This window comes from Rana temporaria, chromosome 2 (genome assembly GCF_905171775.1).
Source record: "Rana temporaria chromosome 2, aRanTem1.1, whole genome shotgun sequence".
Lineage (NCBI taxonomy): Eukaryota > Metazoa > Chordata > Amphibia > Anura > Ranidae > Rana > Rana temporaria.
This window is the reverse complement of record NC_053490.1, coordinates 150,713,972-150,726,545: the sequence shown is the minus strand read 5'-3', so window position 1 is coordinate 150,726,545 and position 12,574 is coordinate 150,713,972.

Below are 12,574 nucleotides of genomic sequence, written 5' to 3'. Positions count from 1 at the left end.
GGTGGACCTCCTCTAATAGTGAGTGGCTTCGGGTACCGCCCTGTCTCTGGATGTAGGCCACCGCCACCTTGTTGTCCACCCGGATTAGGACACTCTTCCCTTGTAGCAGAGGTGCGAAGGCTAAGAGAGCCTGGAACGCAGCCCGGAGCTCCAGTATGTTTGAGACTGTGCCCTGAGCAGGGAAGTGCCACTGACCCTGGACTGCCTGATCCAGGTAGTGAGCCCCCCAACCCCTCTCACTGGCATCTGATGTCACTATCTCCGGATCTGGAGGAGCTATAGGCCTGAATCTTCTGAGGTTGGGAGGATGAGTCCACCACCAAAGAGCGTGCTTTACTTGGCTGGGAATACTGATGGGTTGGTGCATTGAGGCTCCGTCCTATTGTTTGAGAAAAGTGTTCTGTAAGGTTCTCATGTGCCATTGGGACCACTGTACCATGGGTATGGTTGATGACATAGAGCCCAGCATGCTGAGGCAGGTTCTGGTCGACGTAAGTCTGGAAGACAATAGATTCCGTACCTTCTGCACTAAAGGTTCCACCTTTTCTAAGGGTAGCTGCACCCTGTTCTGTTTCGTATCCAATTCTGCCCCCAGAAATATCATAACCTGTGAGGGTTGAAGGCTGCTCTTCCGCCAGTTGATTAACCAGCCGAAGTTCTGGAGGGTCGAGATCAGGATCTCCCGCTGGAGGAGCAGAGTCTCCCGATTCGCTGCTTAGAGCAGGATGTCGTCCAGGTAGTGATGTACCCGCAACCCTTTCTCCCTGAGGAGTGCTATGAGAGGGAGGAGGACCTTTGTGAACGTCCTGGGTGCCAAAGAGATGCCGAATGGTAGGCAACCGGAACTGGAAGTGATGTTGGCTGATGGAAAAACGTAGAAATTTCTGGAATGCGGGATGAATTGGCACATGAAGATAGGCGTCTGATAAATCTATTGGCAGCATCCAATCTCCTAGATTCACTGCCAGAAGAATGGACTGGAGACTCTCCATATTGAAAGCCTCTATCTGAATTCTTCTGTTGAGCCGTTTGAGGTCCAGCACGGGCCGTAGATCCCCTAACTTATTTCGCACCAAAAATAGAGGGGAATAGAATCCCCTGCCCCTTTGGTGCAAAGGAACTTCCACGACTGCTCCTTTCTGAATTAACTCTGAGACATATTGAATGAGTAGCTTCCTCTTGTCTAGGGAAGATGGTATTTTGGTGGGTTGGAAGACAGTGTGAGGCAATGCCCCCATAAAGTTCCATTTGTGGCCATGTTTGATCGTGGAGAGAGTCCATGGGTCCTTTATGTGTTCTGACCATACTTGTGCGAAACTCCTGAGCTGGGTGGGCAGGCAAGACTTCAAAAGGACTTTTGCTGGTCCCCCACGGCAATGGCCTTGGTCTTCTGAACCCTCACAAAGGAAGGGCGAGTAGGCCTCCAATCTCTTCTGAACTCCTTGCCGGGGCGATAGGTTCTGGCTTCCCTGTATCTATCAGGCAGATTACGCCTGAAGGTAGGGCCCTTCTGAGGTTTGGGACTCCTGTCGGAGGGAATAAGCCCCGACTTTCCCCCGGTGACCTTGGAGATCGGCGAGTCTAATTTTGCGCCGAACAGGTTTGTGCCATCATACGGTATCTTGCACCAGTTTGATTTCGAAGCCGTGTCAGTGACCCAGGGCTTCAACCATAAAGCTCTGCGGGCCATCACTGAGGCTAACATGGATCTGGCCGAGGAGCGAATGACATCTACTGAAGCCCCTGCCACAAAGTCGCCTGCTAGTCTGATCTCTTGCAAAGAGGATATTACCTCCCCCTGGTCAGTACCTTCTAGGAGGACTTTCTCAGCGTTGGCTGCCCATGTGGAAATGGCCTTGGCGACAGCCGCTGTGGCAATAGCTGGTCTACATGCTCCCCCCGCCGTAGAGTATGCTTTTTTTAACTCCAAGTCAATCTTACAGTCGAGAACATCTCGGAACGAGACTGCGTCTTCTATTGGCAAAGTGACGTGCCTGGCGAGCCGCATTAGGGATGAATCAACAATGGGAGCGTTAATGAGGGAAGAGACTTTAGACTCCTTCAGAGGGTACAACTTGGTTTTTCCCACTCGTCCTTAATGAGGTCTTCCAACTCTTCAATGAAGGGAAACAGTTTGGGATCCCTCCTTAACTCGGGGAAGTATTTCCCAACCTTCAGTGGTTCCGCCACGGGTTCTTCCCAACCTATAGCTTCCTTAACAGAGCGGGCAAAAGGTTCTACCAAGCCAAAGTCAAATCCCGACACCAGCTCATGTTCTTCATGATCGGAATGGGTCTCTGCTAGCTGGGCATATGGACCGGATGTAGATGAAGTGCCCAGGGTGGGATCATCACAGAGGAGCCGCGGTCAAGATTGATTCCCACACTGACTCCCTTATGAGATCTGTAGCCACTCTAGCGTCCGCCTCCTTTTTTCTGGTTGCTTCATTAAAGCAAGTGCGACAAGCTAGCTTTCCTGGCAACGCAGTAGCACCGCACACCCAGCAAGCGTTTGCTGCAGGACGGGTATGGTAATGTTCGCGGTGCAATGAGGGTGACCGTCTGCGGTGAGACCGGCTATGACGGGAGCGGCTGCGGCGTGATCGGCTATGCCTCGATCGATGGTAGTGGGAGGATGATCTTGACCGACTTCTGCGGGACCTCTTGCTTGATGTATGTCTGGATCTCTCCCTGCACCGCGGGCTTGCGTCTTTTGGCCTGATGGGAATGCAAGAAAAGCAGTGTTTAGTGGCCAGCTCTCTTTTTGTCTCTTTACTACTTACCTAATCCTATGACGGCCTCCATACCTTGTTTGTTGGTAGTGGTCTGCTAGGGCAGTGGGCTCCATGAAGTGAGCAGAGACAGCAGCAGATGTGGAAGCTGGAGGAAAGCACAAAAGGTGGTTAAAAATCAAGCAGGATGGAAATTCAGGTAAGCCTTGAAGGTGGAGGAGCTAGGGTACCTGGGAAAAAAAATTCCTACGGAATTTGGGCAAAGCAGCAGCCTCAAAAGAAAAAAGGGAAAATTTGACATTTTTAAATTCGGCGCCACGGTAGCGCCGCGCGCATTCCGACGCCATCTTGGATGAGGGGCGAGGGAGACCGCCGGCGTCATTACTCCGCTGCGCGCATGCGCAGAGCGACCAGGGGGACGCGGCAGAGCGGAGGGACATGGAACAACATTGCCCAGCAAGCCCGCTGGGTCTAAGGTACCAAAAAAAATTGAGGGGAGAAATATGAAAAAAGGGACAGCAGCCATAAGAAGGATACTGGGGAGAAAAGAAATGGAGCCACTGCCTAAATTAAGCTAATTTAGAGCCTGTCTAAATGCCAGGTATTTTGCCGGGATTAACCCCTGGTTCCCCCCATAAAGCTCTATTAGAGACTGTACAGGGGGGACTTCCAAACAGGCGAGGCTGAACCTGCTGGGGCGATAGCGGTAGGAGGCAAGCAGTAAGTCCACGTCTTGTCAGGTGAAGATAAAAAAGAGAATGATGCCGGGTGTCTCCCCTTCAAATTTATAGGTTGTGGGGGCGGAGTCACAACCCAGTGTGTGCTGCCATGAATGCGTCAGGAAATATGGATCCAATGTTTATCATGCGCTCCCCTGTAGCTCCTCTCCCTCATTCAATACAAATCACAGATCCAAGTAAAGTAATGTATTCATAGTAAAGCACGTTTATGGAAATCAAAAGATCAGACAAATAAAAACCATATGAACTTATATTGATTTGTGCCTGAAAGGCACAAACATCCTGTAATGTTACCAGTGCACCGCCGTTCCCCACAGAGGATCGACGTGTGTTCCCCCAACCATGGTTGATGTCACGTGGCAGCAACGGTTGGCAGGTATTTATGGCTTGGCATGTTTTTAATGGCCATATACATCTGGTGAGTGAGTCATCTTCCTACACGTGCTGGAGCACTTTGTTTTGGATTGAAATTATGGTATCATAATTTATATGGGAATTATTCCACATAGTTATGGGCACTATTTGGAGTTGTTTTGGTGACACCAAAAGCTATATGATTCATTGTTATGTTTGGTTGTAACATTTTTAGACATACTGTATAATATATGTTTTGTTCATTAAAGTAAATGTGGAAAAATTAGGAAAAGTAATACGCACCGAACCACTCCTAGTGCTATATGGAAAAATATGATGATGAAAAGTAAGGCTGCCACTATAATAATAAGTCAAATGTAATAAATATACTGAAAAAGGGATTCCAGTATTAGCAGCGTTAAAGAGTCCAATATACAAATGTTTTTAAAAATGAACATCCAAAATGATCATATAGTCCAATCTTATGTAAAGTTAAATTGGTTGCTCTGTTCACACACAATCTTTGTCCTGTGTTCCAGCCGTCACCACACCTTGTGTCCTAACCCCCTAAGGTAATATACTCACCAGATGAAAGGTGGATATAAACCCATAGGAAAATCCTTTCTTGGAACAGCAGGAACAGGTGTATCCATCTATGTTTCACTCATGACAAGAGAAATGCAAGTACACATAGCATAATTCCATAAACACTATAGATTTATTTAATACAAAGAGAGGTAACCCCCCTATATAAGTTACACTCACCAACGAATGCTAAACATAGGCATTTCAATAAATAATTCTGTCAGAAATAATCTCTGCTCTCACCACCAGATGGATCACTTCATATGGCGGCGTACCCAGGTTGAGCTGATTGTGGATAGACAGGTTGGATGGCTGTGTGGGCATGACCACACAGCCATCCAACCTGTCTATCCACAATCAGCTCAACCCGGGTACTACATACAAGCTCAGTCCACACACACACCAACATTTATGTCTAGAGGATGTATTTTTTGGGTATATTGCTGAGTAAATTTAAAAGTAGAGGGGTTTAGGGTCTCAGGATACTCCAACAAAAGGGACTCCAACAAAAACAGTGGCAACAACAGAAGGACAAACTTATCTCTAATCTTCAACCAGCAGCTTTTATGGAGATAGCAGGGAATAGCCAATATATCTAGGACCCTACCACAGCAATCCATATAGCAACCTCTGGCACTTACTTACCTTTTGGCACTTGCCCAACAAACAGTCCCCAGCAAGATCTTTACTTACAGTGTCCCAGGAGCTACCTGCCACCAAGGGAGATCCTTAGTAAGGGAGATAACATAGAAATTCTTGAGACTTGAAACTGCAGTGCAGTGCCCTCCAGCAAATGTAATCCTCAGACCAAAAGCTGCTGAGACTCAGTCTGCATTTTCTTGTTTTAGTGGAGTTGCCTCCAGGGGCAGAAGCCCCAAGAGAACCCAGAGACCCTCCCTTGAGGGAAATAACAATCTGTTCAGGATATCTGCATATTAAACACCTCCCCAGCCACCGTCTGGATGCCTCCTTCCAGGAACTGGCTGGTGTATAATACAATTTTCAAATATACAATATTCAACTGATCATTTAAATCTCAAACATTTTTGGATGTAGCTTTTGACAGGTTACAGATATACTTTTCATTGTGAATAAATATGGGTTCATGAGATTTGCAAATCATTGCATTCTGTTTTTATGTAGATTTTGCACAGCATCCCAACTTAGGGCCCAGCCATATGTGTACATGTCAAAATAACATTTATAGTTACTGGTGTTGAAAGGGTCTTACATGGCAAATGGAAGGCTTATTAAACCTATGGTTCTAAAAGATAAAAAATTAAATGCCGATAAGTAGCATATAAAAGGATCCTTATCCTTAAACCATTTACTAACATAATCCAAAATAAATACATGCCAACATAACACAGTTTTGTGTTACCTTGCACTGAACAGTGGTAGAATGCCTCCCCCGTAGGCTGGAAGCTGTGACATGAGTACACTGGCTAAGACCCTTTCTATAAATATGGCCACCACAGACCAACTTCTCCCTCACGTCCGCCACCGGAAGTCAGTTGGCAGAATCAAGCATGGGGGGATGCATGCGCCAGGATTCTTGAAAGTAACAGTGCTTTATTTTTATTTTACTGTATTACTGTCACCAAGAATTGACAAGCTCTTTGGTGACAGAATATACAGCAGATGACGGGTCCTTTTCACATGACAGGTTCTTTTAAACGAATGCCTCCTTTGACCTGAAGAAAGAGATTGAGCACACAATGTTAACAATTTCCCTCTCTGCTGCCACTCTGCACTGAGGGAGGTTGATGAACATGGGAGACATGATCACCAATCTCCCAACTCTGCATCCTCAGCAAGAAAGACAATAACGAGACTGACGTAAAGACAAAATGACTCATGGGCAGTAGCAAAGGTGGCTGAGGGAGAGTGGTGGCCTGGAGGGGGGTAACTTTCAATCTCATCCATCCCCATCGATCATATCCATTCTTATAAATGCTGAATACTAGGCACTACTCTGTTATAAGTCTATGGTTGCATAAGTGATCATGATAACTTAAGGTAAGGAAATGTAGGTAAAGGTCTAATGCCTTGTACACACGATCGGAATTTCAGATGAAAAAGTCAGAAGGAATTTTTTCATCGGATATTCCGACCGTGTGTGGGCCCCATCTGACAATTTTTAAAATAAAAACAATTATGTAGATAGGAAGAATACTATATAAAACATATGTTTAAAATAACATTTGTCCAAAAAAATTATAGTTTCTTAATTGGGACTATTGTGGTCATTATGAGATACGTTTTATACCAGCCTTGTTTTAACCCGGTGAAGTTTACTGTTGCAGGGAAAAATTTACCACATTTAACCACTTGCTTACTGGGCACTTAAACCCCCCTCCTGCCCAGACCAATTTTCAGCTTTCAGCGCTCTCACTCTTTGAATGACAATTGCATGGTCATACAACACTGTACCCATTTTTTCTCACAAGTAGAGCTTTCTTTTGGTGATATTTGATCATCTCTGCGATTTTTTTTTTTATTAAAAAAAATAAGACAGATTTACAAAAAAAAAATACAAAACTGTTTTATATTTTGTTATAACATTTTGGAAACGGGTAATTTTTCTACTTCATTGATGTACGCTGATGAGGCTGCACTTATGGGCACCGATAGGCGGCACTGATGGGCTGCACTGATGGGCACCGATGGGCTGCACTGGTGGGCACCGATAAGGCGGCACTGGTGGGCACTGATAGGCAGCACTGGTGGGCACTGATAGGCAGCACTGGTGGGCATTGAGAGGTGGCATTGGTGGGCACTGATAGGTGACACTGAGAGGTGGCACTGATGGGTTGCACTGAATGGCATTAATAGGTGGCACTGGTGGGCACTGAGAATTGGCACTGAAAGGTGGCATTGATAGGTGGCACTGATAGGTGGCAGTGATGGGCACTGATATGTGGCAGTGATGTGCACTGATAGGTGGCAGTGATGGGTGGCAATGATGGGCACTGATTAACACTGGTAGGTGACATTGATTGGCAGCACTGCTAGGTGGCACTGATGAGGCACTGACTGGCACCACTGGTGGGCATTGATAGGTGGCAGTGATGGGCATTGATAGGTGGTACTGATTGGCACTGACAGGTGGCAATGGTGGTCACTGTGGACACTGGCAGGGGGCACTGTCAGGCGGTACTTGTGTGCACTAATGAGGCAGAATTGCCTCTTCCATTGGGAACCGATGTCCCTTACATAGCAGAAGGTGATCGCCTTTTTTTTCTCCTCACGCTGTCAGCATGAGGAGAAGAAAAAAAAGATTTTGGAGCTTTATTTAGATCACGTGATCAGCTGTCATTGGCTGACAGCTGTTCATGTGGTAAGGGGCCGGGACCGTGATCACCTGAGTCTCAGTGACTCAGTGATCGCAGCGCGTGCCGCGCACGCCCTGCAGGGGGAACGTGCAAGGAGGAGGATGTCTATTGATGTCCTCCCGGCAATTGGGGTCCGCGCTGTAGCCGTCATTCAACCATAGCGCGGGCCCTTAGTGGTTAAAAAGAAATATGTAATTAACAAACCTTCTATTATGTAATTCTTTGGCAATAAAAAAACTTAGTAGCGTCTTTCCAGGTTCTTCACAAACAGATACATCATGACTGCTATGTAGCACATAATCCTTTTACCGATTCCTCTCACATTCCTCCTAGTGTGTAAATAAATTATGTTAGATTGAATTCCAGCTTATTTTTACAACTACTCCTATTATTATTTTTTTTCTATTAAAGTAAACAATGAGTTTAATTAATTTTCCTCATTGATTCTCCATATCAATTCTTACGAAGGCTAAAAAACAGGGAGCTGTTTCACTATCTATTGGCCTTCAAATGCCAAGTGTTGCTATGTTCTTGATTAAATCTCAAATGCACATTATTATAGATCTGAACTTCATTATTGGCAAGACAGATTGTATACGCACTTTAATTTGTTCTTTACTCTCTGATAATTACAAATGAATTGCAATCTCTGTACTGGACAATGGCAGCGTAACTAGTTCTAATTTGAAAACCATGTACTTTGTAATCAATAATACTAAGGAGCAGGTCACATCTGACTCCGTGCATACATTGCGGAGCTCATGTGACATCTGGTCCTAATCCCACAATTGCCCCTTGGCTCTGTTCTAACCATAAGAAATGTCACAATTTCAGCCTTTCCTCAACTGAAACAGCTAACCCCTTGAGGAAAGCCCTCATTTACATTTTTAGGTTCTCATGAAGAGATTAAGGCAGAGAAAGTATTACGTTCCTGAGACGTGGCAAGTGTCAACGTGCCCTGACAAACTGTCAGAATTGTTAAGTAAATGACACTTCATAACCCACACACAACAAATAATTATAGAAATAGTTAAAAATACAGCACTTTCAATTGCAACATGATCAAAAATTGAGACTTTTAAAAAAAAAATACATCTTAACACATCTAGTACAACTGCACGTCTACTTTTTTGTACCTGTTAATTAGAGAGAGAGAAAAATGCAGATCTGCATTCTCCTTTTCAGATTCCAAAGCTGAATATCTAATTTTGTCTCATGCTGCGTATTAATGATAAGGAATTATGACAGATTGTTATTAAACTTTAACTGCCGCAGGATTGATAAAAGTGCATCTACAACCTTTTCCCTGCAACAGATCAAACATTTTTTTATGCATAGATGGAAAATTTTATAACAAATAATTATAGTTTTATGAATTTCCTTAGCTTCTAAACGTACAAATATGACATACCTTTGTAGTGAAGCAAACACAACTATCCATCTTACCTTCCTTTTGTCGTTAAATATCATTAGTGACTCCCAAGTATTTAGCTTCATATTTTAAAGTCGTAAAATAAAATAAGTTGGATTAAGCACTTGCTGTGCAACCATACATTGTACAATACAGGCTCAGTCAAGTCTTTGAGGAAACCAAATCATTGGGACAACATCAAACAGGAATATTGGGGTTTGATGTGACTAGGTTAAAATGAATGGCTAAAGATGGTTTCCATAGCACAATTTTAATCATGTATTTTCCAGCTCTTCTTTAATTGATAGCAACATCCTTACATCGCACATTCTTATTTTCTGCAATCTTCTCTTTACCATGTTAGCAAGCTTCATCTAAAAAAATTGTATTAAAAAGCTCACAACCTTCAAAAGCTTTGCCACTAATTACAGTTAAGTGCATGTTAGGCCTTTTCATTTTTTTCGCTTAGCTTCTGAAATATGTTTAAGTATTTCTGAGTATGCAAAGGTAAGAGGCGCTAAAGATGAAACCTTCATGGGGTATTGAATTCCAAACTTTAGTAGCACTAAGGTGATAATTGTTTTTCAAGATCCTTCTGCTAAAATATGCAAGTATTCCCATACCCCTCTTATGATGGAGGTTTCTGTTGTGTGAGTTTAACCAGTATTTAACCTATGATAAACTGGTGGTGAAATCATTAAGCAGTGAGATGCTTAAAGTGATTGTATAGTCTAGTTTAAAAAAAAAAAAAAAAAAAAACATGTTATACTTACCTCCTCTGTTGCAGTAGATTTGTACAGAGCAGCCTGGATCCTTCTCTTCTCGGGACCCTCTTTACACTGATCCTGGCCCCTCTCTTCTTCCGAGTGCCTCCACAGCAACCAGCTTGCTATGGGGGCACCGAGTCAAGTCACAGCTCTGTGTGTACACTCAGACACGAGTCAGTGATTCAGCCCAGCTCCCTCTCTCTTCTGATTAGCTAACTGACTTTGATTGACAGCCACAGGAGCCAATGGTGCCAATCAGGAGGAGATGGCTAAGACACTCCTGGCCATCACTAGAGATAGATGGGGCTTAGGTAAGTAATTAGGGGGTGCTGGGGAGGCTACTATACCCCGAAGTTTTTTTTTTTTATGTAACATAAGATAGGAAACCTTTTGCCTTTACAACTCCTTTCAAACCATTTAAAAACTCATTGGGGAAGATTTACTAAAACTGGTGCACATAGAATCATAGTAACCAATCAGCTTCTAGATTTTATTGTCAAAGCTTAAGCTGAAGTTAGAAACTGATTGGTTACTAGATGCAGATAGAGTCTGCTTTAGCACTGAAAGGATCCCTGCAGAGATGTGAGACTGATTGGGGACAGGTGGGCGTTGCCCACAAAATAAAATCTTGAAAGCGTTCTGCAGGAGATGAAAATGTTAAGTTCTAGATTCTAAGGCCCAGATTCTTGTAGATGGGTGTAAATTTGGGCGGGCGTAACGTATCTGATTTACGTTACGCCGCCGAAAGTTTTTCAGGCAAGTGCTTTATTCACAAAGCACTTGCGTGTAAAGTTGCGGCGGCGTAACGTAAATCACCCGGCGGAATTCAAATTCGGCGGGTAGGGGGCGTGTATCATTTAAATGAAGCGCGTCCCCGCGCCGAACGAACTGCGCATGCGCCGTCCCTAAAAAATCCCAGCGTGCATTGCTCTAAATGACGTTGCAAGGACGTCATTGGTTTTGACGTGGACGTAAATTACGTCCAGCACCATTCACGGACGACTTACTCAAACAACGTAAATTTATAAATTTTCGACGCGGGAACGACGGCCATACTTAACATAGGCTGCGCCTCATAGACCCAGGGGCAACTTTACGGCGGGAAAAGTCTAACGTAAACGTTGTAACTTTACTGCTTCGGCCGCGCGTACGTTCGTGAATTCACGTATCTAGCTAATTTGCATACTCGATGGGGAAATCGACGAAAGCGCCACCTAGCGGGCAAAAAAAAATTGCATTTAAGATCCGACGGCGTAAGAGACTTACGACTGTCGGATCTAATGAATATCTATGCGTAACTGATTCTAAGAATCAGTCGCATAGATACAACGGCGCTAGGCAGAGATACGACGGCGTATCTGGAGATGCGCCGTCGTATATCTTTTGAGAATCTGGGCCTAAGTGCCTAACTATTCAACATGTTGCTATATGTAATCTAAGGTACCCCATTCTACAACATAGCATTTAGGTGGAGAACTTGTAACTACTTGTTTGTACTGTTTGATGTACATATCTATTTTCACGCTGCAGAGATGGGAAACCGTTAATTCCTTCAAAGTCACTGTTTGATTATATTTTTACCGAAAACACATTTCTGGCAGCAGTTACCTTTAAACCCACCTGCAATAATCTATTCATGTTTGACAACCCATTCAATCAATATGCCACACACAGGGAAGTGGATTTTGATTGATAGTTGGATAGGATAATGAAGGGGATTATGTGTTTGGCACTTTCACCAGCAGACGATTCTCCACTTTCTGTGATCTGCTGCACAGAGTGCCTAGGGACTCAGCCTTGAGTCACAGGTGAGAGTGAGATGTATGAGATACCTCGGGAGAAAGAGCTCAAGCATGAAGGATGGAGAGAGAGAGAAAGTTTCCTGCATCTAGTAGCAACCATGAATTGGTTACTGGGACAGAGCTGGTCGCTTCTAAGTCTGGAGTTGTGCCTTAAAGGGTAAGTTCACCTTTACATAAAAATCTGTTAGGTGAACTTGCACTGGACTCCCTCCCTATCCCCCCCTGCCCCGGTCCCGCTGAAATAGAGTCCGGCAATCACCTGCTCTGACACATCAGACAGCCGCTTTACCGGCCGGAGGATTAGAAATCCCCTCAGCTTAATCTCCTAAATATACCTCATAAAGGTACATATAGGAAGCCTTCTATTTGCGCAGGGATTTATAATCCCCGGACCAGTAAAGCGGCTATGCGATGTGTCAGAACAGGTGATTGCCGGCCTCAGGTACAGCGGAACCAGGTGCGATGGGGATGGTGTCCAGTGTAAGTTTACCTTACAGATTTTCTGTAATGGTTAACTTACACTTTAATGTTGATTTCACATGACCGCAAATTCCTGCCTAGAGTTTAGGCATTAGAAAGTGCACTTTCACAGTGTCCCCGGTAGGGGACACTGCCCACATGTGTCCTAATCAGGAGCATTTCCACTCATTGCCTATTCCTGTGTTACCGCGGCATATCCTAGCACACAGTGGGTAACAGTAGTGTTGGGCGAATGGTGCGGCCCGAGCATGAGTTTGGGCTAAACATTGGCTTTTTGCCCTGTTCGGGGAACACCCGAATTTACACGCTGGCTGTTAAGGGGTGAGGTCTGGACGGAGGAAGGTCCCGCCCTATTGTTTTTATGGCAAC